The sequence below is a fragment of the Camarhynchus parvulus genome, chromosome 2, assembly GCF_901933205.1.
Source record: "Camarhynchus parvulus chromosome 2, STF_HiC, whole genome shotgun sequence".
NCBI lineage: Eukaryota > Metazoa > Chordata > Aves > Passeriformes > Thraupidae > Camarhynchus > Camarhynchus parvulus.
In genome coordinates this window covers 87,244,564-87,270,422 of record NC_044572.1, presented here as the reverse complement: position 1 = coordinate 87,270,422, position 25,859 = coordinate 87,244,564, and the positions used below count along the sequence as shown (strand labels likewise).

Genomic DNA, 25,859 nt, shown 5'->3' with positions numbered 1-25,859 from the left:
TCTTAGTAAACTGGTGTGACAGGTACAGATGAGTCATGCTATTTAAAAAGCAAAACATAAAGAAGGAGCCATTGAAAGATGAACAAAACAGGAAAATTATGAGCAAAGGACACAAAATCTGAATAAACTGCTGCAAGATCAAAGTATATGAGAAAAACTGGTTGGTATCCAACTGAAGCTGCAGGATAACAAGGAAAAAGGTAGAAGAACATGTTATAGAGCTGGTTTTATTTATAGAGATGAAACTGTAACTGTGGCTAGGTAAAAAGCTAATTCTGATACTAAGAAAAATAAGTTAATCTTCTGAAATACATGCCATGTTGCATAAATCTAAATCAATCCTCAGGCAATGAACACTATGAAGCTATTCATTTCAGCTTTATCTTTTCCTCATTTTAGGAAAAATAGGTCAAATAGACTATGCACTACCTGCCTCATATCTGTAAGTAAAAGACTCAAATTATCATTTATTAGAAATACTCTCCCTTGCTTTTAACACAAAATTGTTTGCTAACTGTTCCCTTATCAACTTTAAAGCCTTAAAATAGTTAGGGTAATAGTAGTCTGTGTTAATATCTACAACATTAGCATCTACTCATTTATCCAGTATAAATTTCATCCCATATGAATTATCAATAATGGTAAACAATTTTGAACAAATCATGACTTTTTCTTGTGTTCTATTTGATACCAGTGCAGTAAAGAACAGTTCATAAACCGATACGCAGTGCCCACTACCTGAGAGGCAAAAAGCAAGTGATAAATCCAAATCCATCACATTTGCAGACACTAAATGATTGCAAGGCTGGATGTGCAAGGAGGGAAGGGAAGCTTTCTGAAAAACTTTTAAAATAGGATTCAAAGTCGTTCTGGATGGCTGTAAAGAAAGTGAGCAAAGAACATGTAACCAGAACTGGCATTTTTTCCTGTTTCTTTGCCTTTCTCAACAAATAAACGAGGTGAAAATGTTTTGCGTTTTCTTTTTGGTTTTGTGGTGGTGGTTTTTTTTGGTTTTTGTTTTGTTGGGTTTTGTTTTGGTTTTTTTAGTTTTATTTTTCCTTTATCTATTTTGATGAAGAAGGAGCTTTACTTTCCTACTTTTTTACACTTAAAATTCAAAGACCGCTTACCTCAGTAAACTACAATGACAAGATAATCAACAAAAAACAACAGCATGGAAAACAGGAAAGAAAAGCTGGGTAAATAAAATAATTTGTTGTTCCTGTTAGACACCAAAAATCTTTGTTTCTTTAAAATTTCTGCAACTACAGTGACTGACAGTTCACAGGACAAGAGATTTTTTGGTAACACTTTTGTCTCGGCTTAAGTGTGAGAACTCAAGATATACATCTTTAAGATATTCAGGGAGAATTCTAAAATTAAGAATCAGAACAGGTGTTTCCAACATTCCTTATTTTTAAATAGTGCGAAAATATTCAACACTTCAAAGAACTTTTCCAATCTATCTTATTCACTGCAAGACAACAAAGACAGGGAAAAGTTCAAATGGTTAAAAATCAAGTCACCTGATGGTCACCTTGTACTGTGTGAGCAATTACAGAAAAGAGATAATGCATTTGTTATGTTAGTCTAGAAATGGATTTCCAGCAAAATGCACAAAATACCTTGAATTTCATCTGACTTCTGATCCTTAGAGTAACACGGCTATAGCAGAATTAGACTCTAAATTGTCAATATCTGAATACTTTGTGAAATATAATTATTGCAGCAGGCTCTTTTAAAACAGGCAATATGTTAAGTGGAAATATAACTAAATGACCCAATTTATCCTGTTCATAACTCATCTCTAATGATACATGAATGACCACTTGAAAACAGGGGAAAATATGAAGTGATTAAGCTGAACATCAGTAAGTAATAAGAAGTATTTCTTTGACACATCCAAAAAGTACAGATGTTCTTCCCAAAGAAGAATGGTGACCAAAGAATGGTCACCCAATTAAGATCTTGCACCTACCACTCTCAAATATGAATGCAATACCTCCCTTGTGAGGCTTTTAGTCAGACCAAGGGAAACAAGTGCCTATGGTTTTATTTGTTCTGGTAATGTAGGAAAATTGACATTTTTCACACACATTATGTTTTCCAGTGAAGTCTTTAAAATATCTATGTCACATTTTAAGGGGTAAATGATGATTTTGCAAATGATCTTTTAAAATATCTTAAAAAAAAACCTTCTGGAATTGCCTACTTATCAGCAATTCCTTAAAACCACTGTAATTTACAACACAATGACAGTTCTCAAAGTGAAGGCTTTTGCACAGACCTGAAGGTCAGGACTACATAAAATCTCAGTTTTGTGGAGTATCCATATGAAATGTGATTATTCATCTCTGAATACAAATTCATATGGCAAAGTGCAAACTGAAGTAACTTCCAACAATCACTGTTATGCTGAACCTACTGAGTCATTGTTGATTCAACCGAGATTAAAGTAAACCAGACAAAATTAATTTGATATTCTGCCTTTGATTGCTCAAAATGATACCAACACCCACTGCCACCACCACAAACCAATACAAATATTCAGCAAATTTGGTGTATGCCCATTTATGCCACGGCAAAATGCCAAGCTATGTATTAAGGCAGCCTGTTATTTCCATAATGCATGTACTATCATCACACCCAATTCAGGTGGAGGAAAAACACAGTTAGCAATTCTCAACTAAATGTTTCAGTCTTTAATGATCTATTATAGGAAAGGAATGAAGGCATTTCTGGAGTTTTTTGTGGCACTAAGGCCAACCTCACAGTGAACCATGCAAGAACATTGGACAGGACTTGAAAAAAAAAAATTAAAATTCCTTATTTAATGAATGGAACTTGTTTTGAAGGGGCTAGACAATATTCTTAGATTCCAGTTGAATCGCTGAAAGCATGAAATGTCAGTGAATGCTTCTTCATTTATGCTTTCTTTTATTGCCTTGCTCCTCTCTGGTAAGAGATGCAGTAAAAGCGAAAAAGAAGTGAACAAAAGTCATCATCATTTTCAATTGGAAAAGCAAAGAAATTTAGAATCTGCAAGTTTAAAACAAATACATGAGAATGCACTACAAATCCAACTTACCAGTTTATTAACTGCTCAAGACCTTGAGTGAAAAATTCATCATCTACTTCCATACTGATAATATATTGTGACTGCAGTTAAACTTTACACTTGGCTATAGTCCCACATTTTGAAAAAATGACAAGCATTGTGGCACGTTTGAAATGCCAGGCTGTGAACACTGTTTTTGTCTGCAGGTCATTCTTCCATATCTAGCTATAACAGTTTCATCTATAAATTTAAGCCCTCCAGGTTACATATTCCCAACCTTTAAAAATTTCTTTGCCCTAAAAGTAGTTTTCTCTAAAGCCTCTGCTTCACCAGAAGGAAGATGTAAGGGTTGTATGCGTCAGGACCAAGATGCCTAGAATCAGTAAAATCACAGTTTTTCATCCTACCAGCTTACTACCGATGAAATAGATTACACAGAGCCTGCCCATGTGTGAATGCATCCATATGTATTAAAAACTGCATTCCTTGCTTGCTCTGCATCATTTTTCTTGAGAGGTTTATGTCAATATCTTTGGCAAAATTCCTCCTCTTTCACACTGTTTTGCAGTATGCTATGAAACTGTTGCCTACTGCCTGTCTGTAATGTGGCTGAATTTGAGCAAACTTGTAAGGACAGACTGAGCAACGTAAAGCAATGAGTGTGATAGAAATTTGAAAAATGGCATATAAATTAATGATATTATTCTGCATTTTAATTTACTAAGCCACATGATCCTATTTCAGCCAGAAGAGCTTAAACCTTGCTTAATGACAACAATGTTTAATTTGCTATTCAGTACTTCTTTATACTGCTGATCTTCTGCATTTACTTTGCTCTTCAGATCTGATTGAGAACATCTCCAAGTCAAATCTTCTTTTGCCTTCTGGTATACATAAAATTATAATTTTTTTTCCTATATGTCATCTATCTTCAGTTCCACAACGTTGGAGCTCTGTTATGCATCTGAAAGTCTCATAGGGAAAAGATAAAAACAAGAACTGTAATTCATGAGCTGAATGAATCAAATGTAAATATTTCAAACAGAGGTTCCCAGGCCATGCTTAAGCATCATCTCAAAAGGATTTTTTTTTAAACTTAGGTGCAATGGGCAGAGAAAGCCGTTTCAGTGACTACAGGGAACGCTGAATATATTGCAGATGGCACTGCAAAGGACCTGACCTTGTGACAGCAGGAGTCATTGTTCATAAAAGAGAATAAAAAACCAGCTTAGTGTAACCTAGCAAACATTCTGCTCCATGAGGCTTTGGCTGGTAGAGACAATTCTTCCGCAGCCTCCCACAAGTACGACCTACACTCTGTCTGATCAATACCTGTCTGAAAATATCAACCTTCTACCATTCATGCAAAAATGCTCAAGGCCACATTCCTGGCTACTAAGTACATATAGTGCTGTTTGAAACCTTTCATAGCATTACCATAGGTTTTCATAGTGTTATCTAGACATTATAAGTAATAATTTGATCCAGATACCATACCAGAGAAGAAAGTGGTGCTAGAGATCAAACTACTCCCTGGGAATAATTTTGCCCTATTCAAAGCATTTAATGATTGACTTCAGTGTCTGGGATTTCATCTGTAAGAGTGTAATGACTGCAGTGGTTAGAACACAATGGAATTTTATTTTAACAATTATTACTATTAGCCTCCAGTTATTCACTCTGCATATTTAAAAAGAGAAAATGTTCCTACCTCTGCTTTATGAGATCATGGCTTCAGACTAAAAGTAATTTATTTCACTTTTATCTCTACAATGTCACAGTCTTTTCCCCGTCCTTTGTTTGCAATGAGAACATACTACAGCTAGATATAACCAAGCAACTCTCCTCCTTCTCCTCCTCTCCCACCCCTCTACTCCACAACCACCCCCCACACCCCCCCAAAGATAAAAAAAAAAAAGGAGAAATTAACTTTTTTCAGTACTAAAATTCCTAGTAGAACCCTCTGGCCCTTGGTAAGATTTTGTTTCCATGGAAGAATATGAGTTGGAGGTTTTACAAGATTAATTTATCATTTCTCTTGCATGAATAGAAAGGAATTTACTCATGTCATTCCTTGTGACAATATTTCAACATTTATTTTCGGACCATGAACAACAGAGAACCATGTCCCTGATGTAGTAACAGATGCACTACACACAACTTAGTGAAGGTTAAACAAATGTAAATATGAATAACCTGTATTGTCTCCTACTGTAGGTATGTGATGAATTTTACAATATAGAAATGTAAGAGGTTATCAATTTCACTAAATATTTGGATAACAGAAGAATGCTTTCCAGTAAAAACATAAACCAGAATGTGGTTCATAGATTAAGAAACTACTTACAGTAGCTGCTAAAATGCACATTAGATTTGGTTAGTTTAGTAGTAAACACCCTTATAAAAAACACCTGCTAGAACTGCGTTCAATTAACTTTCCCCTGGGTTCCTCTATGAGGAAAACTCTACTAGAAGCATAAACTGTAAAAAATACAGTTTTCTCATAGGATTTGGACCACAACATGTCCTGAATTAAAGCTTCCTGTTGAACATTCCTGTATTTTTTTTTCCTCAGGGCCTCCAGGGGACCTTTTGCTGAGAGCCTCACAGTGCTCTCCAGCAGGATCCTGCTGTGGTAGTCAGCCCTGGGCAGCAATGCCCACCCACCAGGCAGCTGCAAGGCTGAGACCCTGCAAAGGACCATCCAGAAACAGGTCACATTCAGTCTCTGTCCCCCATGGTCACTCCCTGATGTTGTCATCTTCTGCAGAGGGACCTGGTACAGTCTCCTCTACAGAGAACAAGCAAACTGGCTACACACATCCAGCCCACGCTATGGTGATCCTGAGGTAAGTGTGCATATTTACATAAACAATACCTTCTCAAATATTTTTGTAACCCTAAAAGTAAAAAAGTTTTGGAAGGAATAATTCCTTCCTGTGTGGAACCTATTTTCTCTGTATTTTACACATTGATGAATATGCAATACCTAATAAACACAAGCTGATTTTGACAGCTGGGAGTATGGCATGGAACAGGAGGAAAAACAGGCATGTGTGAAAATTATTTCACATGTTTCTTTGGCTATCTATCATGCCATTACATTTATTCTCCACAGAGTCATTCTTTTTTGTCATTGTAGGTTGCTCACAGATTTCACTATTTATTTAAGATTCGGCAATGATTTTGACAGTGCACATGCACATCTGACAATTTCAATACGAACACTGAGGAAATATTATATTGCATTCTGTAGACCAATATAAAAGTAAACAAATACTTTGTTTTCATAAAACTTAAAAAAGTATTCAAGCTGAAGTACTACTGTTACATTCACAAAAATAGGCCTGTCAAATAAAATGTGGGTCGCAAAGTTACCAAAAAAATTTGTAGTATGAATGAATTACTTGAGGGAGGAAAAAAGGATTCTAAAGATCATTTAAACACACAGTTATTAGTACCATTTTTCTTTTTGATATTCAGATAATTTAAAGTCATTAAATAGTACTGCATTACATTTCTTAAGAAGAACACACCCTCTCAGCAAGGTTTTTCCATTGGTTTCAGTTTCTGGTCTTTTCAGGGTCAATTTTCAATAGTTCATATCTCCAAATCAAGTCACTATTTGGGGGTAGCATTAATACAACCAGTGATAAAACTCATTCAGAAAAGTTGGCAGGGTGGGTAAATCCATTAAGAGTGAAGGAGAGAAGCCATGGGAAACCAAGTTGCTTCAGTTATACTGCCATGAGAGCTAGGACCATACTCCAGGGAGGATCTTATATGGCCAATCCACATTAATGCAGCACTAGTGGCTAATGGACGTGGAACAGGATTAAATCCATACGGAAATAGCACTGGAAAGGTAAAAGAAAGAGTAATAAGAAAAGAAAAATAATAAAAAGGAATAGTAATCTCCTTTTAAACAATTTTATGCCTCAGTTCATCTTCTGTGGAAGTAGTCAAATATGCCATTGCAAGTTGAATATGTTGCACAACTGTGAATAATGCACTCCCAGGAAAAGTGAGTACCCCAAAAATCTGCTAAAATCATCCACTAAGGGAATGGCTTCTATTAGTGCTTAGCATACTCAGAGTCCCTGGTCCAACAACTGATCTCTCCCTTCCATTCCTCCTTTCAACCAAAAATGCTGGGGATACCCTCCCATCTGGAGGAGTTGCTGCCAAGTGAAATGAAGAATTAATAGAACCCTCCTCATGGCAATTCCATGGTCTCTTAAGTGCTTGTTCAGGCTTGATGCTCCAAAACTTTCCAATATATCTAAGTCCTAATATCCTAATATATCTAAATCCATCTATTCCTATGATTACAATTTTAGTAAATGTGGAATTATTGGTAGGACTGAGATAGTTTGGGCTCCTCCTCTTCTCCTCCCAAGTCAGGAAATTATTTTTCCCATGCCTCACAAATTCTGCCAGAATGGAGTTGCAGTGCACAGAATTTGCAGAATAATTTTTAAAGTGATTTCAAAATGTAAGGAAGGAGAAGTGCACTTGCAGTGTATTTCCAGTGAGCACAAGAGCTACTGTTTGCAACAGCACTCAAGACTGGAAGTGCCTGATATTTCACCTCCACATCCCAGTAAAATATTTGCGTGTCACCCACAAAAAACTAGAACCTTAAATCACCTGAGATCCTACTGTTTTACCACAGGAAATCTGGAGGCACAGTATTTATGACTACAGCCTCACGTCACCCTGAAATCTCACAGATAATCTATTACTACCTCTAAAGGTATTGACTTAATACAAGGAACAGGGACGTGCCTTTCCCTGTAGCACTGCACTAAATGTTATACTGAAACAGAGGGGAAGAAACAGGAGATGCTGGGGTGAAGAGGAACACTGCTGACTCAAGTTATGAAGAGCTCTCTCCAACATCCAAGGAGTTGGCTGAGTTCTCTATTGCTCCCATTTAACTAATCCCTTCACCTAACAGATAGACAGTAAGGTCTTATTTTAATGCAACTGCCTAAGATATGGTTGTTCATTTCCCTTAAGGGCTTGAGATGAGAATGTACAAAGAAGAGTCTTAGTCCTGGTCAAGGGAGCAGCTTAGGAAACAAAAATACTGGCACATAACCCCATGGTTCTTCTGTTTCCCTAGGACTAGGATCCAGCTTGTACCACTAAGCCTCACAGATGCCTGAAAAATCCCTCATTGCTCATGCAAAGAACCACAAAGTGAACATGGAAAAACAAGCTCCAGATGAAATTTAAAGATATCAGATATTTTGAAACTTGTAAATTTGAAGTCAGGAGTTTGGGTCACATCTGCTCATACTGAAGAAGAAATGTGAAAATTTTGGATCCGGGGATGACAAGTTGGCTGGACTGAAATTTGTCTTCAGCTTAGAGGTTGGAAATGACTTGCATAGTAAAATGTAAACATTATTTATAAACAATGAATACAAAAGTTGAAGCAAAGACTGGAGATCATAGAGAAAGTGTGATAGGACACCTAAATGTCAGAAACATCAGGGACTTGCCACCCCATTGAATATTGGTATTGATTGATGGCTTACAGATACAAAGCTGCTATCTCCAAATACCCTGGCAATTTGGGGGAGCTCTTCTTTTAGGATGGTTTATACAGAAAGAGCAGCAGGTTAAGCACAGTGCTGTTGATGGTGGTCACAAGGGTTTTTGGGATGAAGGAAGAGACGAGATGGGCTCTATGATCAGAAGGCTTGATTTATTATGTTATGATACATACATCTATTATAACTATACTAAAAAGAAAAAGAAAGGAGAGTTTCTAGAAGCTGCTAGCTACTTAAGAATAGAAAGTAAAAGAATGAATAACAAACTTCGCTCTCTCCGACTGTCTCTAAGAAAGCTCAGTCCTGGATTGGCTACTAACTCTAAACATCTAAACTGGGCCAATCCAGGCAGACTTGTTACATTCTACAGCAGCAGATAACTTATTGTTTATGTCTGGTTGCTGAACTTCTCAGCTTCAGCAGGAAAATCTTAAGAGAAGATTTTTCATGAAAGAAATGTCTGTGACACAGTGCTGTCTTTCTGACTTGAAGCTGTACCGTCAGCCTGGGTCCAGAAGCGCATGGCTACCTCCACTGACACGGCTAGACTCTGAGATGAACCAGGGATGATAATCTATGGCTTCTATAAATACTCTCACCTCTCTGTACTCTTGTCCAGTATATTTTACTGCTGAATCTTTTTCTTTTTACCCTCTAATGAAGGCCCAGTTTGGCACACTCTGGGAAATGTGTCCTTGGATTGCTTTTGTGATAAAAAGGTAAGGGAAAACCAACACTTCCATCTGATTCTCAACCACCAACCCAGTGTTAAATTTTCCTCAGTTGAAAGTCACACTTAGTATACTGCCACCATACCCACCATATTCTGACACCTCCTGCCAAAATCTAACTCTGATTCATAAGACCAGAACAAAAATATTTCTGTTCCTTGATTTTCATAACACACTCAAAAATGCCTTTTTTTTTTCCCCTAGATACAGTTCCATGTCCCGTTGAAGAAGCAAAAGTTTGATTTATAACAGTAAAAGATCACCATTAGGACTAGATTTATGAGTAGACCACTCCCCCATTCTATGGACACAGACAACTGCAGGAAAGGACTCTCTCAACTCTAATCAATGTGTTTGAGAGAGAAGTTCCTTGAATGGCTGTCAGCTGCTCTCCCTTTGGGCAATGGTGTCAGCAGTTGTGACACTGACTTCTACAACAAGCTCTGGTGCATCTATGTTTTTGCTTTAAATGTGCTTTTTGGGCATCAGAAGATCTTGTACTAAGCGGCAGAAACTCCACATATTCTGACAAATGGAGTTATGACTCTGAGCTCTGTGCTTTTTGTGACAAGACTGCATTGATTAATCAAGCTAGATATTTAAATATTTCACTGTAGTATCTCTGTATATCACTAAAATCTAAGGTACAGATATGCTCAGGTCTTCATACCAATCAAGCTCTCCCTTACAGGCAAAGCTGCTCAACATAAACTAACCTTTTCGACCTGTGCGTAACTAGTTAAAAACTCTAAAAAAACACCCAAGATAATAAGGCAGACATAATCTGTTTGTTTTATACAAAAGAAACTCCCAAATGAGGTAAAAAAAGGACATCAGTTTTCCTCACTTTGAAGGCAGCCAAGAAAATCTGAAAAAAACACCAATGGTGGGGACTTGAATGATTTAATGAATAATAAACAGCTTTTTTAATTATGACAGAAAAAAGTATGAACAGCAGGCAAGACATTATATCCATATAACCCTTCAGTTTACAGGCTGCTGCAATCCTAGAAATTAATCTGTTACTCCTGAGCTATGCTGGTGTGATTGAGATCAGCATCAGATGCTTAGGAAGTGAAGCCATCTATGTTCTCTATTTAAAAAAAGATAATGCAGTAGTTTTAATATTTAACAAACTCCAATCAAACCATCCTTACATTTCAACAGTATGCAATAAATACTTTGTCAGGTCAGAGCACTTTAGATGTAAAGTGGTGACAGGCTCAGCAATGAATAAAGGGAATTATATTAGAGCACTGCAGAATCACAGACTCCCAGAATGGCTGAGGTGGGAAGGGACCCCTAGAGGTTATCTCACCTAACTCTCTGCTCAAGTAGGGCCACCTAGAGCAGGCTGACTAGGACTAATTTAAACACTTTTTGAAAATCTTTATTAAAGGCTTGTTACATGTCACACTGGTTTATTAGGTAATACATATATAGCACTTTGCTAACTGACAGAAATGAGAAAAATTATCTCTGAAACTCCTAAGGAAGTAGTTGCTTATTATAATTATCACTGTGTTTGGATGGTTATCTAAAATTATACCTGTGAGTAAATATTTCAATCTGAAAAACTGTGTAAAACAGAATGACAGAGTTTATCCAACAGACAATTTAGATATTGCTTATTTTTAAACCACATCTCAACTAAGAAAATTTTGTTTAAAGTTTTTGCTATCCCAGTCAAAGCCACCACAAAGGGAAGACAAACAGAAACAACAAAATAAAACAAAAATAAACAAGTAAAAAAGCCCAGAGTCAAACATAGGTGAAACAGGACTTCCCAGTAAAATTACAAATCCAAACCATGAATGGTCAGTTTTGACCCTGTCTTGTCTAATATCTACCTCAGTATGTATGCTCCATACATGCAATGTCATGTATCAGAACATTACTGATTTTTCCATAATCTAAACATAAAATCAAAGTCTGCCCATGGAAAAGGATGCCTCTGGTTGTCACCATTCTTCTTCAGATGCAGCTCTGATATTTATATTTGCTATAGAGCATTTCTTTAAATGGTCCACTCCAGCCCAGGAAGCAATTACAGTTACTAATGATGCCTTTCTCTGCAGGATCGGCATGTCTATAAAAGGTTGCCTGATAAGGAGCTGAGGCTGAGATAAGGCTGCAAACAGATTGCTTGCCTCTCCATCACTGTGCTGCCGTATGTTGTACCCTTCACTCAAGAACTGCACTGGATCTTACACATCCTGCTGGAAGTACTTCATGCCATCATCTATATAAAACTACATGATCCCTCTATGATTATTGCTTTTGAAAGCATGTATCTCTAGTAAAGCACTTAATTCCTCTCATTTGGATAGGGAACAAATGTCCATAGCAAATTTTTGTTATCTGTGCCTCCAGGGTACCTGGCGTATGTGCAGAGGGCCAGGGTGGTGAAAGAGCACAATGAAAACCATCTCCTGAACGCACTATTTTGTTCACATGTGTATTTATAGTGGGCTATAAAGACTCGGCTAAGTCACAAATTATCCGATGCATGCAGAACTTCATGACCCAGAGCTGCAGTACTATCTCCTGAGATTAAGGGTGGGGCACAGAGCTATTTCTCAGCACAAACACTGCAGTTGCTCTGAGAAAATACCATCTCCTTTTCCCAGGCTTTTACATTTCAACGCTATCTTGTCCCAGTTACACTTGAATGTGTTAGGCAATAAGAAATATGGAATTGCTGAAACTTTTATTTCAAAGACGGGCAAGATGGCAATTCAAAGTCAAGCTCAAAAGAGAAGGCATGTTTATTCCTTCAGTGTGGAAGCATTCTTGTGACTGCAGCAGAGACTGCTCTTACTTGAACAAACCTTATTACTAAAGAGCCAGACACGCCTTTGGTTTAGAGCAGACCCTGTGGTGAGATCAATGGAGAAGGCTGCTTGAAAACCAGTGGTATGGCATGGCAAGGCAAAGATATTTATTACAATGAGTTTCCCTTCTAAGTGTAGGAAATCCCCAGTGGGGTGTTTCTGGAAAGATCCTGACGGTTTGAAATCAATGAGGTGGAGCGCTGAAGGAGAATGGGAAGATGCTGACTGGCTCAGGGAATTAATTGTTTGTGAGCAGCTGTGCTGTGGCCTTCCAGCTGTGCAGGGTGTGCTGCTAGTCCAACCTGCCTCACTTCCAGACAGAGGATCATTAGCAAATGGTGTTTTCTAGCAACTGTTGAATATAGACACAGTGGCTGTGGGTTAAACAGAAAGAAACAGCACCGTGCTAGGCTGCTTGCTACTTTGAAAACAAAATCAGTCATCTGAAGCAATTCCAAAGTCCTGAACACTCAAATTAGTGCTGGGGAAGATAAACTGGTAATATATGAAGAGATGAGGCAATTTGGTAAAAAAATAGAATCACTTACACAGGTCTGTAATTCGTCACCTAGATCAGCATGAACTTCCAAGGCAAGTAGCTAGAAATAAGGGAGGAAGGGAGATCATGATATACAACAGACTCAAGCTTCAGGTGGCTCTCTCAGCTGTCCACAGTCATCCACAGTTAATGGAGATGCACACTCTTCTTTGCAGGACAGTGCAGGCCACCTGGTTAGATTTCTGCTCTACACGATAATCCAGAAGCACAGAGCTGTGTAATATAAGCAGTATAAAATACCCTGTCCTAATTTTCTCTTGCTGCTGGAGAGGGGAAGGGAATGTGACACAGCCTTCCACACTTTCATCAGAAGCTCTGTTCTATTTCAACAGAGTTGCTATGGAAAACAGTAACTAAAAAAAGGGCAATTTACTACTGTGAATCCTCTACTTCTGATAAGACCTCTGGTTATTTTCCTGGACTATATGTCACCCCAGACTACTGCTATAACTACATAGCACAAGTTAACCAAAAAATAAGACAGGAATGCTATAGACCTTCGTCTCTCTAGATACAGAAATGTTATTACTGTGATTCACACATTATTCACCTTGACACTCCATAATGCTTCTAAAGTAGCAAAAAGCCAAAGAAAGTAATATATTTTGAGCTGTAAAGACATTTTTTACTTGCTAAAACCATATAAAAATCTAATAGATATCTAATATAATATCATAGATATAGAGGTACTTTGTGGTAATTTTAAAAAAATATATGTGGAATCAGCTTGGCAAAACTTTCTTCTGTAACAGAGATGGCCAAAAATGTGGTGCTTTTTAATAAAGAAACCTGATGTTAAAATGGGTGTCAAAGCAAAAATAATGAAACAAGGCAATACTATGTCAGTTTAGAGTACTTAAACACCACTGTTGTCAACAGGAAGGGGGAGGAGAATAAACAACGCAGTGCCTTTACACAAGCTGCAGGCAGGAAAATTGTAACACAGTGAAAATGAGGAAGAAAAAAATCAGAATAGAACAGGCAAAAATAAGATGTTTGGCAGGGACCAAAAGTATTTAAAATATCGTTAGATCCATTAAAATGAAAATATTTTTTTCTTTGCATTATGTCAATGGTAGGTTAAAAAGAAGGTGAGAAACAAAGAAATCTGCTGGGCTGAGGTGATGTTTTGCCTTTGAAATTTTCCATTGGAAACAGAACTCAAAAGAAAACCTTTCTTATCATGGCTTTCTAGCTGATGGCCATGGATGAGACCTCCAAAAGTAGCTTCTCTTGACCCTGTTGTATTTCCTCACTTCTTATCTTACACTCTTCATTGCATACAACAAAGAGAGTGTTTAGTATTCAGCCCTTACCCTGTTATAAAAGATGCTTTTTTACTTCAGCACACAGAATTCATGTCATTTTTCTCAGTGGGCTATTTACAAGATAATCTAATGATTCAGCAAGTGAAAGAATCTGTCCTACTATATGCCACAAAGAGTAATTTTAACTATTATTGTTTGTGATATGCTAGGACATGATCTTTCGGGCTGTACCTAATTCAACATCAGGCTGCTGCACCTCAGGAATTCTGCAGATCTCTTCTAAACATAATAAAGTAAGTAAGCAAGCATGTTTCCTAAATCCGTATTAATCAAGGGGTTTTTAAGATTATTCCAGAAAGCAAATATGCTCCAGACTATTATGGAGGTACATGAATGGAGGGCTAGTTGGAGTGTGGATATGTCAATCTCTTTACTCAATGGTTTTGGAAAAAAAACCTAAACCCCCAAAGAACTTCCCTCCCCCCATAATATTCACAAAAATTTTAATCATATTCCCCGAGGTTATTGTAGTGATGACTTCTCAAATTTTCATAAATTTTGGAACAATTGCTTTGAAGTCTGCATGATCAAAATACTCTTCATAGATACCAACGCTGATGCAAAGTAACCCCACTACTTTTTTTCATTCAGGACTTGTACAATGAGGGATGAAGAAAAATAACAATGGCAAGTACTCATATGCAGATGTAGAGCACTGACTTGTGTTTTCTTGGTATGCATAGTTTTACAAAATAACAGTATTGTGATTTTTAGTACTGCAAAATATTATTTTCTTCATATTTTCCCTGTTATTAATGTAGATGATTTTGGATTGTGGCTCTACCATCATGACAGCACTTCTCACTAGGTATCCAATATGTAATTTCCATTTGGTATGAACATATTCTCTTTTACTTTTTAATAAAATTATTATCTTCTCTCTGTCACAATTTGTTCACATCGGCAGGGGTTGGAACTACCAAAAGAAGTAGGTTTTTAATATAAATCACTTCAGAATTTCAGTCCTCTTTCTGAAATCATTATTTGACTGAGGACCAGTAACACAACTAAAAGATATTTCATTCCCCTTCCGAGTTATAGGTTTAAGTAAAATTGCAGTAATCTTCTTGGACTACAAAAAGAATTTTTTTATCTACCAATGATACTTGAAAGCTTGCTTATATCAACAAATCCTTTTTACTTTTGAGAAAGTAGTCAAAAACTGGGTATACAAAATGGAATGCCATTGTGTTAAGGTAGTTCCTGAGCAAGTGTTTGCTTACTTCCAAGATACGAATGAAATAGAATAAACAGCAGTGCATCCAGGAAGATGGAGGAAAAAGAAAAAAATATGGGTAAAAACCCAGAAAACCCCACAAAAATTTACTGGGGGAAGGAATCATTTAGAAACTGCAATCAACAAACTACGAGGCAAACAAGGCATATCCAAGCCATAACAGAGCGATAACCAGATAAAATTATCTGCTGGATCTCATAGCATCTTTTAGCTGATGAACAGAGCAACTTTGTTGTGTTGTACCTAAGACAACCAATGAGTACCTAACACTGGTACGTTGAGATTGCCCAACACAAAATTGCTTATTCAGTAGAGACAGCCAAGCAATGACTGGACAGATCAGTGATTAAAACACTCACAGGTCACAGATGCCACACACCAGAAGAACACACTTTGGAGGCCTGAATTACGTTTATAATTTTCCTGGCAATATGGTAGATAATCAACATGCAACAGGCAAGGATAAACCTTGTGGTCAGTAGTACTAGATCAGTTCTATCCATCTCTAGAGATTCTAGTGATGAGTACACATGCAGACATTCATCAAATCCAGAAGTACTCACTCCTCTTTAATAACTACAAATGTGATAAAACTAACATATGAAAAACTAGTTTTAGCCCCTCAGAATTTTCCTTAAAAAATACACTGGCTGAAATTTTTCACACGTTTTGATTAACCATGTTGCCTTCAAGATAATGATGATGCTGCTAATGATGATAATAATAATGATAATAACAACAACAATCCCCACCAAAACCAGGAAAAATCTTTTTTCTTAATTAAGATAGGTAGTGTTTAAGGAGAATTTTGCTAAGAACTAGCATTATTAACACACTTTAAAGTCTATAGTACAGCATGTAAAGTATTAAAAAGTCCTCAAGCATTACAGACTCTAAAGACCTTTTACTTCTCCCCTACTAGGACATCAGTTCTGCCAAGTAACACCAGATCAAGCCTTTTACAAATGCCATAGTCTTCATGTTAGAACTTGCTGGATTTTTTTCTGCCCAGATTGAAAAGCTTTTGCAGAAATACATTCCACTAATAGCTAAAAACCTTTTCATTTGTTTCGTGTTTGTGCCCACTTTTTCTTTGTGCCAATGCAGCCCCTTACTTCATTCATCTCCAATGTTTACCTACTCAGTGTTATAACAGAGAAGAATACTCTGTTAAAATAAAAACGCTCTTAGTGTTTGTTTTGCTGGAATAAGAAGCCACGATCTTTAAGTTGCTTCATATAAAATAGCTCTTTCCTGCCACTTAGCCAAATATCTCTTTAGGAAAAACTCAGAGCTTTTTTGAAGGCCTAAATGCATAACCTTCCAATTCTCACTGTAAAATTCCATTCTACCGATATTACTTCACCTCTTAAGGTGATTCCATTTTCCTCCTGTATTATAATCTTTCCCTTTCTTCTTAATCTCTGAAAATTTTGAGTATCAAACCTTTTTCTCTTTTTCTCTCTCTCATAGATGTTTAGGACATTTCTTTGTAGTTTTTGGAATTATTTTAAGAGGCATTTATTCCATGCCAAAAGAAGCATGTAGGTACTTGCTAGAATTTTTAGCATTATTTAGATACCTAACTTGGACTAAATTCTATGACTGTTGTACTTTTGGATTCTCATTATGGGCATTCCAGCTTCTCTAGGTACTTAACATATCCTTACAGTCTGACTGGTTGCAACTTGAAATTTCTTTACAAACAAATTTTTAGATGTTGATCTTCCACAGACCTAGGCTGTGAAAGCTCAGTGATCACCCACCTACCTGAAAAGTTGATCCTGAACATATAGAAAATCTTCTTTGATTACTTTCTGAAATAGTTTCTTTTTTTTTTTAATTATACATTCAATAACAATATAGCAATTTTCCCTGTCTACTGTGACCAAGTTATGAAACACACTAGTTATGAAACTAGTGTGTTTCATAACTTGGTCATCCAAGATTCCACATGTACTGTTTCCAAGTGATTAGTCTATCGCATGCAGCTTCCAAAAATACAGAAATTACTTCTCTCTCCAACAAAGTATGTATTCTGAAGGTTGCAGTATGCAAAAGGGTGGCCTACCACAGACACTGCTCAGAAGCAAGAGGAGCCCTGGTACTGCAGAGACAGAACAGTAAAGACAGTAGCATTCCACAACTCAGTGAAAGACCCTCTTCTCCCCTCCATATTCTCAGGATTTCTCTGTGAGACTAGGAATTGAGTCCTCTTAATTTTGGGCATCAGAGTGGTACATCAATCTCAGTCTTGCTAAATGGATTCTAGATTTAATATGAAATATGAATAATACCTTTTTATCCAGCAAACAGGTACTTCTGTTTTCTTAAGAAAGAAGCTGTCTAATGGCCTCTAAATAGAAATATACTTAGCCTCTTCAAAACCCAGAGGGAAAACAGTCAAAGACTGCAATAAGAGAACTTGCATTAGTATCACTACTTTTCTTGTTAGTACTATTCTTACTCTGATGGTCATATTTCCGTAAATGCTCAGTTCTACTTGAAGACTCTTAAATCTTAACTGCCACCAAAAATGCAACTGTAATAAAATACTGGCTTTTCACCTCCTTTGAATCTGCCACATGAAAAATGATTCATATAGTTTTGTTCATCTTCTCTTCTTCACTTAAAGCCAAAGTGCCCTATCAGTAATGCTGTCAAATTGCAGTCTTGAAATTATGCCAAATTTCTACCAGAGAGATTTCTTTAAAGGCTTACTAACAGGTAGGTACACATGAGGAGGTCAGACTGATGCTCTTCCTTTTGGAAAAGTGAATTTCTTTGGCTTTTTGTCTGGCTGGTAAACCAAAATGGTTTCAACATGGTTAACTCTTGGCTGCAAAGAAATATCACTACCATGGTGCTTCTTCCTGTGTCAGAGTTGTGGCATTTGTCTTTCATAAGAAGCCTTCAGCACCCTTTACAGTGGGAATGGACATTGTTTCTTCTATTTCTTCTATCTAATCCTATATCTGAGTTATTTTGTTGGCTGTGGTTTGGATTGATTGGACTTTGAGAGGTTATGATAGTGGCGGAGCGTGAGAAGCATAAATGGGAAAGATCTATTTCTTGTCTGTATTAACTACATTTGGTCTGCCACCTCATTTCAGATTTGTAATTTTTTTTTCACCATGTTAATGCTTTGGGTTTTTTTTTTTTTTTTTGATGTTGTTGTTGTTTTGGGGGTTTTTTGTTTTGGTTTTATGCTTTCTTTTTGCTATCTTTTTTTTTTCTGGTAATCCACTGCCAGTGCTCTGGATTATCAGAAGCCTATATACTTGACCTGGATTTTATTCCTCTTTCTATTGTGTCAACCCCTGAGGCTTCAAGTAATAGAGTTAAAAAAAAAAAAAAAAAAAAAAAACCCCAGTACCAACCAAGCACCCCAAACCAATCTAGGTTTTAATCTTTTCAGCTGACAAAGCGCTGGTCAGTTGTGTCTGATCAGTGCCTAAACAGAGGCCTTTAAAGGAAGAAAAATTAAAGAAGATGCATGTACCATCATTATGCATCCCAAAGGAAATGTTCTTTCTGCTCTGAAATTCTTCCCGCAGTTTTGGCAAAACTCCTTTTTCTCTGTCTCTATTTCCTCATTAAAAGAAAAAATAAACTTGGTTTGCAACTGCCTCGTTCAATTTTAGTGAAAAATGAATAGATCACATAGGTAGTGTACAGAAAAGAGCAAAAAACCAGTATCTACATTAACTCTGACTCTGCCACACTAGAGAATTGCTGCATGAATTTCAGATATCTAGTTTAGATTGACAAATGAGGTTCCCTCTGGGGCCAGTGGAAATGCACAGGCTCCTCCAAATGATTCAGAACATTTTGCACAGAGCTTCTCTCCCTCATTTTTTCCAAAGAGATAACCTAAATGTCAACAGTGGCGATGCTCTCTGTTTGTGTATGCCTCACACAGCCCTTTCCTTATCAACCAGTTCCCAGTGATCATCACCAGTCTCCTGGCATAGCTTTCATAAAGGACATCATACCCTGGTGATAAGGAGCCTTCCTCCAGTAGGTCAGCAAGGCAAGTCTGGAAAGGCAACTGGTGTTGGATATCACTGAAAGCAAAAGGATACAGACCTGCCCCTACTATGTGATTTAAAACAGAAGCAAACTAAAAACTCCTGGGCTCAATCAATCTGTTTACTCCTCTAGCTCAAAGGAGCCTGCAGCTCTGGGGAAGCCAGAAAGTTAAGAAAGATCTGATTACAGCTGCAGATTTCATGAGCTGGGGCCTAATTTTAAGATCAGTATATCTCAAGCAAATAAAGGGACTCCTGAGAGCCCAGCATTTTTTAAAATAGAGCCATTAATTTAGATGCTTAATTATGAATTTGGAATCTACCATGGGCACATGTTTCCATATCTGCCTGACTGCAAACTGCTTCAGCATCTCTAATTCCTTTTTTAGCGCTCCATAAGTGTGTGCAAAAGTGGATAACATAACAATTCTGTTATTCAAACAAAATACTGCACATATGTAAATTAGTTATGCCAAGACAGTAGGCAGATATTTGGAAAGCCAGAGCTTAAAATGCAACAGCACGAATCTGCCATTTATAAAAGGAATTTTCGTTTCCTATCATTATCCATGGTTACCTGCCAACAGTCACTTGATAAAAATCTGAGGTACTAATGTATACATGGCTTGATTTAGAAAATTCAGCAAGTCATTAACCCTAAGCAATATATGCTTATCTTTGTGGGTGATGCTGTCAATGTTTAATTTCCTGTAGATCATAAATTCAATAGGGAGTTGACAGTGCTGCTTGGAGTCAGAAGGGGAAAACTTCCCTTTTAATATCTCATCCTATTGATTATTTTCTTTCTTAGTGAAGCTCTCTTTAAACCATTGGGAGAGTAAGATCATTCCTGCAAGTTGCCAGAGACATGTGATTCATCGTGGCCCTCTGAACAATATAAACGAGTGAAAGAAGGAAAGAGGGCTTTCTTAGATTCCTTTCCAGTACTTTTTATTCTAAGTCCTACATTCTTCTGAAGGATCCATCTGTTTAGGAAATGCTTTTCTCTGAGAAATCAGTTTACTCCTTCATGATTAATTATTAATGTTGCATTATTAATGCAACACGCTGTGTTCTTTGTTTGATTCAGACTGTTACCTAAACAATCACTTATACTCTGCCCATTTTAATGGCCCCTTAAATACACAATAAGATTATGTAAGACATAATCCTATTTTCAAATAATCAGATATCTACTACCAACCTGGGGAAAAATCCAACAGATGGTGCCTGAGCAAAAGTCTATGGTGGTAAACAGAAGTCACTCCATTGACTCAACCCCCAGGAGGCATGAGCTGCAGTCTCCTATCAACCATGTGCTCCACCAAAATATTAGGGAGTGGTGCATATGTCTGATGCTCCTATGCTGGAGATCTTGAAATTGGCATATGGCTTAACTTTGACAGTGGATTCAAGTTTCACACAATGTTATTTATGGATATCCTGTAAAGTCTGGCAACTTGAACAAATAGCTTTAGAGTAACTTATTTTAGACTTTTAGACTAAGCAATATGCATCAGCCCTCTCAAATTCATATTCAACTAGGAACCGTATGGCTACTTTTAAGTTGATATATCTGTCAACAGAAGAGAAACATCAAATAAAAAATGTTGTGTTCAGAAAAGCATTGTCACATTCCTACAGAGCTATGTTTATAAACCTATGAGTAGTTTTTATTTAGCAACATATTTAACATTTATATAAAACAGCACTACTACTGCTGCAGTCTACTTCAGTGTTCAGCACACAAAAGATCTCACATATTTTGGGGAGGCTTTGCTTTGCTACAGCTCAGCATCTCTGATGTTCAAAGGCTTGCTGTTAAAGTAAAACTTCCTGGACAGCAGCAGTCAGCTGCTCTCCATGGGCAAGGTCATAACCACGTCGCCTTATTAGTTGATGTTCTGTATTCTTTTGATTGTTTGAAATGAAAATCTTAGTAGAAATTCATTGAGAGGAAATTTGGACCACTTTGTAGTTTTCTACAAAAGCCTACAATCCAATCATACTCCTGGGGAGAAAACCGTGTATTGTGAGCTTCAGTGGCAGGACAGCAGTGTTTAACCAAGAGCAGCCCTTGCTGCCTTATCCCAGTCTGATTAGCAGTTCCAAAACTTTTAGACAAGATCAAGATTTTCACTGCAGGAACTGAACTGTCATAATGATCCAGCCTGAACATGAAATCCCGCAGGGAACCCCAGATCTGCAGATTTGCCTCTGGAGGTACATTTACCATGTACTCTGCGTCTGACTAGAACCAGAGTAATTCAAAACATTTTATTCAGGTGAATGAACACCACATCATGACTATGTTTTGAATAAGTGGTTCCCACAACATCAGAGCAATCACAGGATGCATCTTGCAAATGAGCATCATCCCAGGTAGCTTTGCATGGATCTTGCATGGGTCTAGCCACTGCAGTCCTATAACTGGTACACACTAACCACATTGATTAGAAAATGTTGACAGATGACATCCATACAGACAGCTAAAAAGAAATAAAAAGCTTTTAAAATTTTACATCATTTTGTTGGGGTTTTTTTACATCAAAACTTACTGAAAAAGTGTGCAACTGATCCACAGGAACCTAAAAACCAGACAACCTGGGAGAAAAAGCGTTCATTGAAGGAGAACGTACTGAGAGGTTCTGTCCCTCAACAAAATTCAATAAGATTTACACCTATTTTTAAAAAGGGTAAGATTCTAGAGTCAGTCTAAAAAGAAAGAACAACATTTCAGATTTCCAAAAAGCTCTTGAAGTAAAAAAAGGCAAATGCTATTTATGTTACCTAGCGGTTGGAGTCAGGAAATTGACAGTATAAATACTATTGCTGTAATAGCCAGCAGTGGGGGAACTGTCTCACTTAGAAATGTCTATTGTAATCAAGCATGTGCATGTTTAGGCACTGCAGATCTAGGGTCACTGCTTTCAAAGAAATAACTGAGCAAAGGGACTGCATTCCATAGGAACTCTCCAGCTTGGAAATGGCTGGGAAGCTGCCTGGAAATGAAGGACAGGCTATGTCAGCCAGAGAAATGCCTTTCTCTGAGGATTCTTCAGGAGCAAAAAAACCATCCATACAGGACTGGGAAAAAATAATTGATTGTTTAATCCCTATTCAGCATTACTGCTGTTCACCTGCCCATGAGGACAGTGGATTGTGTGTACTGCCCTCCCCAGTGACTCACCACAGCTGGTGATGGTTGTGAAAGAGCACTGTTCACTGCACAGGCCCCACTGCCCTCTGATTCATGGGTGAAGACAACAATAAGTTTCAAAATCTCAGAAGCCATAGAAGATAACCCATAGCATGACAGATCACATGGGCAAAGATTTACTGCCACAACAATAGAAACATGTGCAGAAAGAGTGATAAAAATTAATGTAGGGGTGATGCTGCCCCTTGGTTTGTAAGAAAAGCCATATGTTTCATTTTTTTTAAAGTGGTAGGTGAGGATATATCTTACTGCATGACAATTTGTTTTGCTTGAGAGTGATTTTTTCCTCCTGCTGTTTTTAAGACAGTAAGGTATGAAAAATGGAAGTTATGTCAGGAAAAGCATCTTACCATGGCTCCTACAGCACTTCTGACAAGGGGATTTCAGTTCTGCAAATCTAGAAGGGATGATCTACATAATAGAGAACAACTGACTAGTTCTTGTCAAAACCCCCACAAATTCTACAGGATCTGTAACAGAAGGGTTTAGGAGAAAAAACCCTGGCTGACCCTAACTAAAAATAACACCACTTGGCCACACCCCATAAAAGGATTATTGTGCTCTCATTTCATCATGTCATTCCTCATTTCTCTTCATCAAGCCTATGCAAAAAAACTCCTTACAGACAGCTGTTTTGTACATTTTGTGAATGATGCAAGCTGAAATAGGTAAACATAATAATAAAATGAGGAATAGCTGTAGTCAGCTGGAAGCCACTGTATTTTAACAGAATCTGTGCGCAGTGCAATATGTTATGCACTTGGTGACCCAGTCATCCACTTGTTTTTTTCTGTATGGCTTCCAAAACTGACACTTCTGTATGTAAAAAGACAAGAATTCTCCTCACCCTGTGAAGAAGAATTGCCTCTTCATAAAACTAAAGCAAAATGATGGCTCTTGCATATTTTTTGTTAATTTTTGCAAAGGGCTTTGCAAAGCACTCAAGAGTTGCAAAACACTCAGGGAGTGTTTTTCATCACAAAATGAATGAATTAATTCAATTTTAAATTTATGATTTTTTCTGTTAATATGATTTGTTTCTATTTTATTTCTTTTGAATTTTTTTTTTGCTAAAAGCAATTGTTTGAACTCTTTACTCATTTCATATGTCCACTTATTTTAGTACCAATAAATTATATTAGTAACACACTCATTTACAAAAGAATTAATCCTCTAAGAAGAAAATGGTTCTGAACTAGTTTAAAGAGTCTGTAATTTACAGCACATATGGGTCTTGCCAACAAACCTGATCTGACCCACTACTGCTTTAAGCACTTCTGGAAAACCTAGAGCTCAACATGTCTAGGTTTTTCTCTGCTCCATAACCACCAAGAAGCAAGTGAAATAAGAACTGAATTCCATCATATCCAAGGGATGATAAGTTTGTCCCACAATTATATTAATATTGTCATTATTAATCAAATTAAAAAAAAAAAAACAATCTCATTACTGTTTCAGTAAAGAAAGCTGACTCTTCAGCCTACTAAAACTCTATTTTTTTATGTCTGAAAATTCTAGCCCTTTCAACCCACTAACAAATTGGCATTGATTCATGGACACCACTGAACATAAGCAAAAATTACTATATTTTGAACATATTAGAAAAAGAGCAAGCTATATTACTACTGTTGTGATGTTCAAATTTTTAAAAGTAGCAGAAATTATTTAAACCCTCTCCCCCTCCCATGGTTCTGTCTTCACAACATATGAGGCCTGAAGTATGTCTGATGCTCACAAAATGCAATAAAGATGACATTATGAGATATATTCCCGGGGAGTAGATACCTGTGTCACTCACAAAGATTCCAGTAAATCTATTTTTATACTTGCCTACTCTCCAAGCTGGACCACTGAGCTGGAAATGTCCCTGACAGAAATATGGGTTTCTCTCTGTATGATTAACTAAATGAGCTTATTGAAATGCAGTAAAATCTCTCCACATGTTTTGCAGGAAAAAATAGAAACAATGAATTCTGAGCACTCCTTTTAGGACTTTTCTAGTACAAAAATAGAGTGAAAGTCTATCAAGGCATTGAAAAGGAATTCTGCTTACTCAGTGCAATTTCTCTGGCTTGTCTAGGGGTACTGAAAAGAGGCAAGATATTGCAAAAATCTTTGACTTGGGGCAAACCAAGGTTTTTAGCAGAGCAGTTGGTATCTCTATTATTATAACCTCTCAGCATGCTCCCTCTGCTTATCCATGGGCTTCAGGACAGCTGCACAGCTTCAACTCACTCCACAAAGGCTCCTGTGAGGCAGCAATTAAGTGACTCATGGAAAAGATCAGCACAAGATGCAGAAGATGCAGATTCAAAAAGGAGAATCCTCAATCACTGAGAGAATGTGGGTTTTTTATGTCACCTAGAAGGTCAAAATGCCATAACTAATTGCTTTTTAAAATTTTGAGACAATACAAATTAAGAATTTATCTTCACACTGTACTTTTTGAAATGTAGGTGTGTTTGTGACTGCAGTTGTTTACAAGACTACATCTGAACAAGTATAGCTCTGAAGACCAGCCACCACGAGCAGTCAGGAGTGACACATTTGCAGAACATTTGCAAAAAACCCTGACCTCTGCCTGCCGTCATCTTATTGCAGGGATTCCATACTGTTTTCTCCTTACCACAAAAGTTTCATACTTCCTTGATGCTTTCTCATGGGCATCTCCTCAGAGCACTGACTCTTTCTTCTTCTTCACAAAGCAGCCAACTGACTCCAGGTCCTTTCTCAAGCAGCCACCCGACTCTTTTATAGCACTCTGCTTCTTGTTGGGTACACCTGTGGCCTGTTAAAGTCAGGCCTGTTCCCAATCTTTGATAATTGGCCCAGCTGCAACTCCTTAGGGGTAAGATTACTTTCTACACTATCTTTATTTTTCTTATATTCTTTCCCCCTACATCTGCCTACCTGAGTCTCATGTTTTTGATGGAGTTACCAAAATACAATTTTCAGAAAAGGCTAGGATCATTCAAGCATCATATTACTCTCAGTCACCATGGTCTAGTCCTTGAAGGGATTTTAGATTGGGACCAACTAGTACTAGAACACCAAGGGTGAGGACTTTGTTGTGTATCCCAGCAGCCCTGAGCCTTGCCACCCTGGGAGATCAGCACAGCCAGCTCCCAGCTCTGCAGTCAGATAGCAGTGGGCCTCCCCAGCATCGACAAGAAACAGTCCTTCCCACCCCAGATGGCCACCTCAGGACAGCTAAATTCTGACAAACACCCTACTGGTCAGAAGGAAGCTTAGCCATGTGTCTCCATCACTTTGAAGAGCCTCCTCTATGACTGTTTG

General features: G+C 37.5%; 1 protein-coding gene across 1 annotated transcript in view; it reads right to left on the bottom strand.

Moving 5' to 3' along the window:
- Positions 1-25,859, bottom strand: part of LOC115912108 (poly(rC)-binding protein 3-like) — a 484,737-nt gene that overhangs the window by 421,025 nt on the left and 37,853 nt on the right.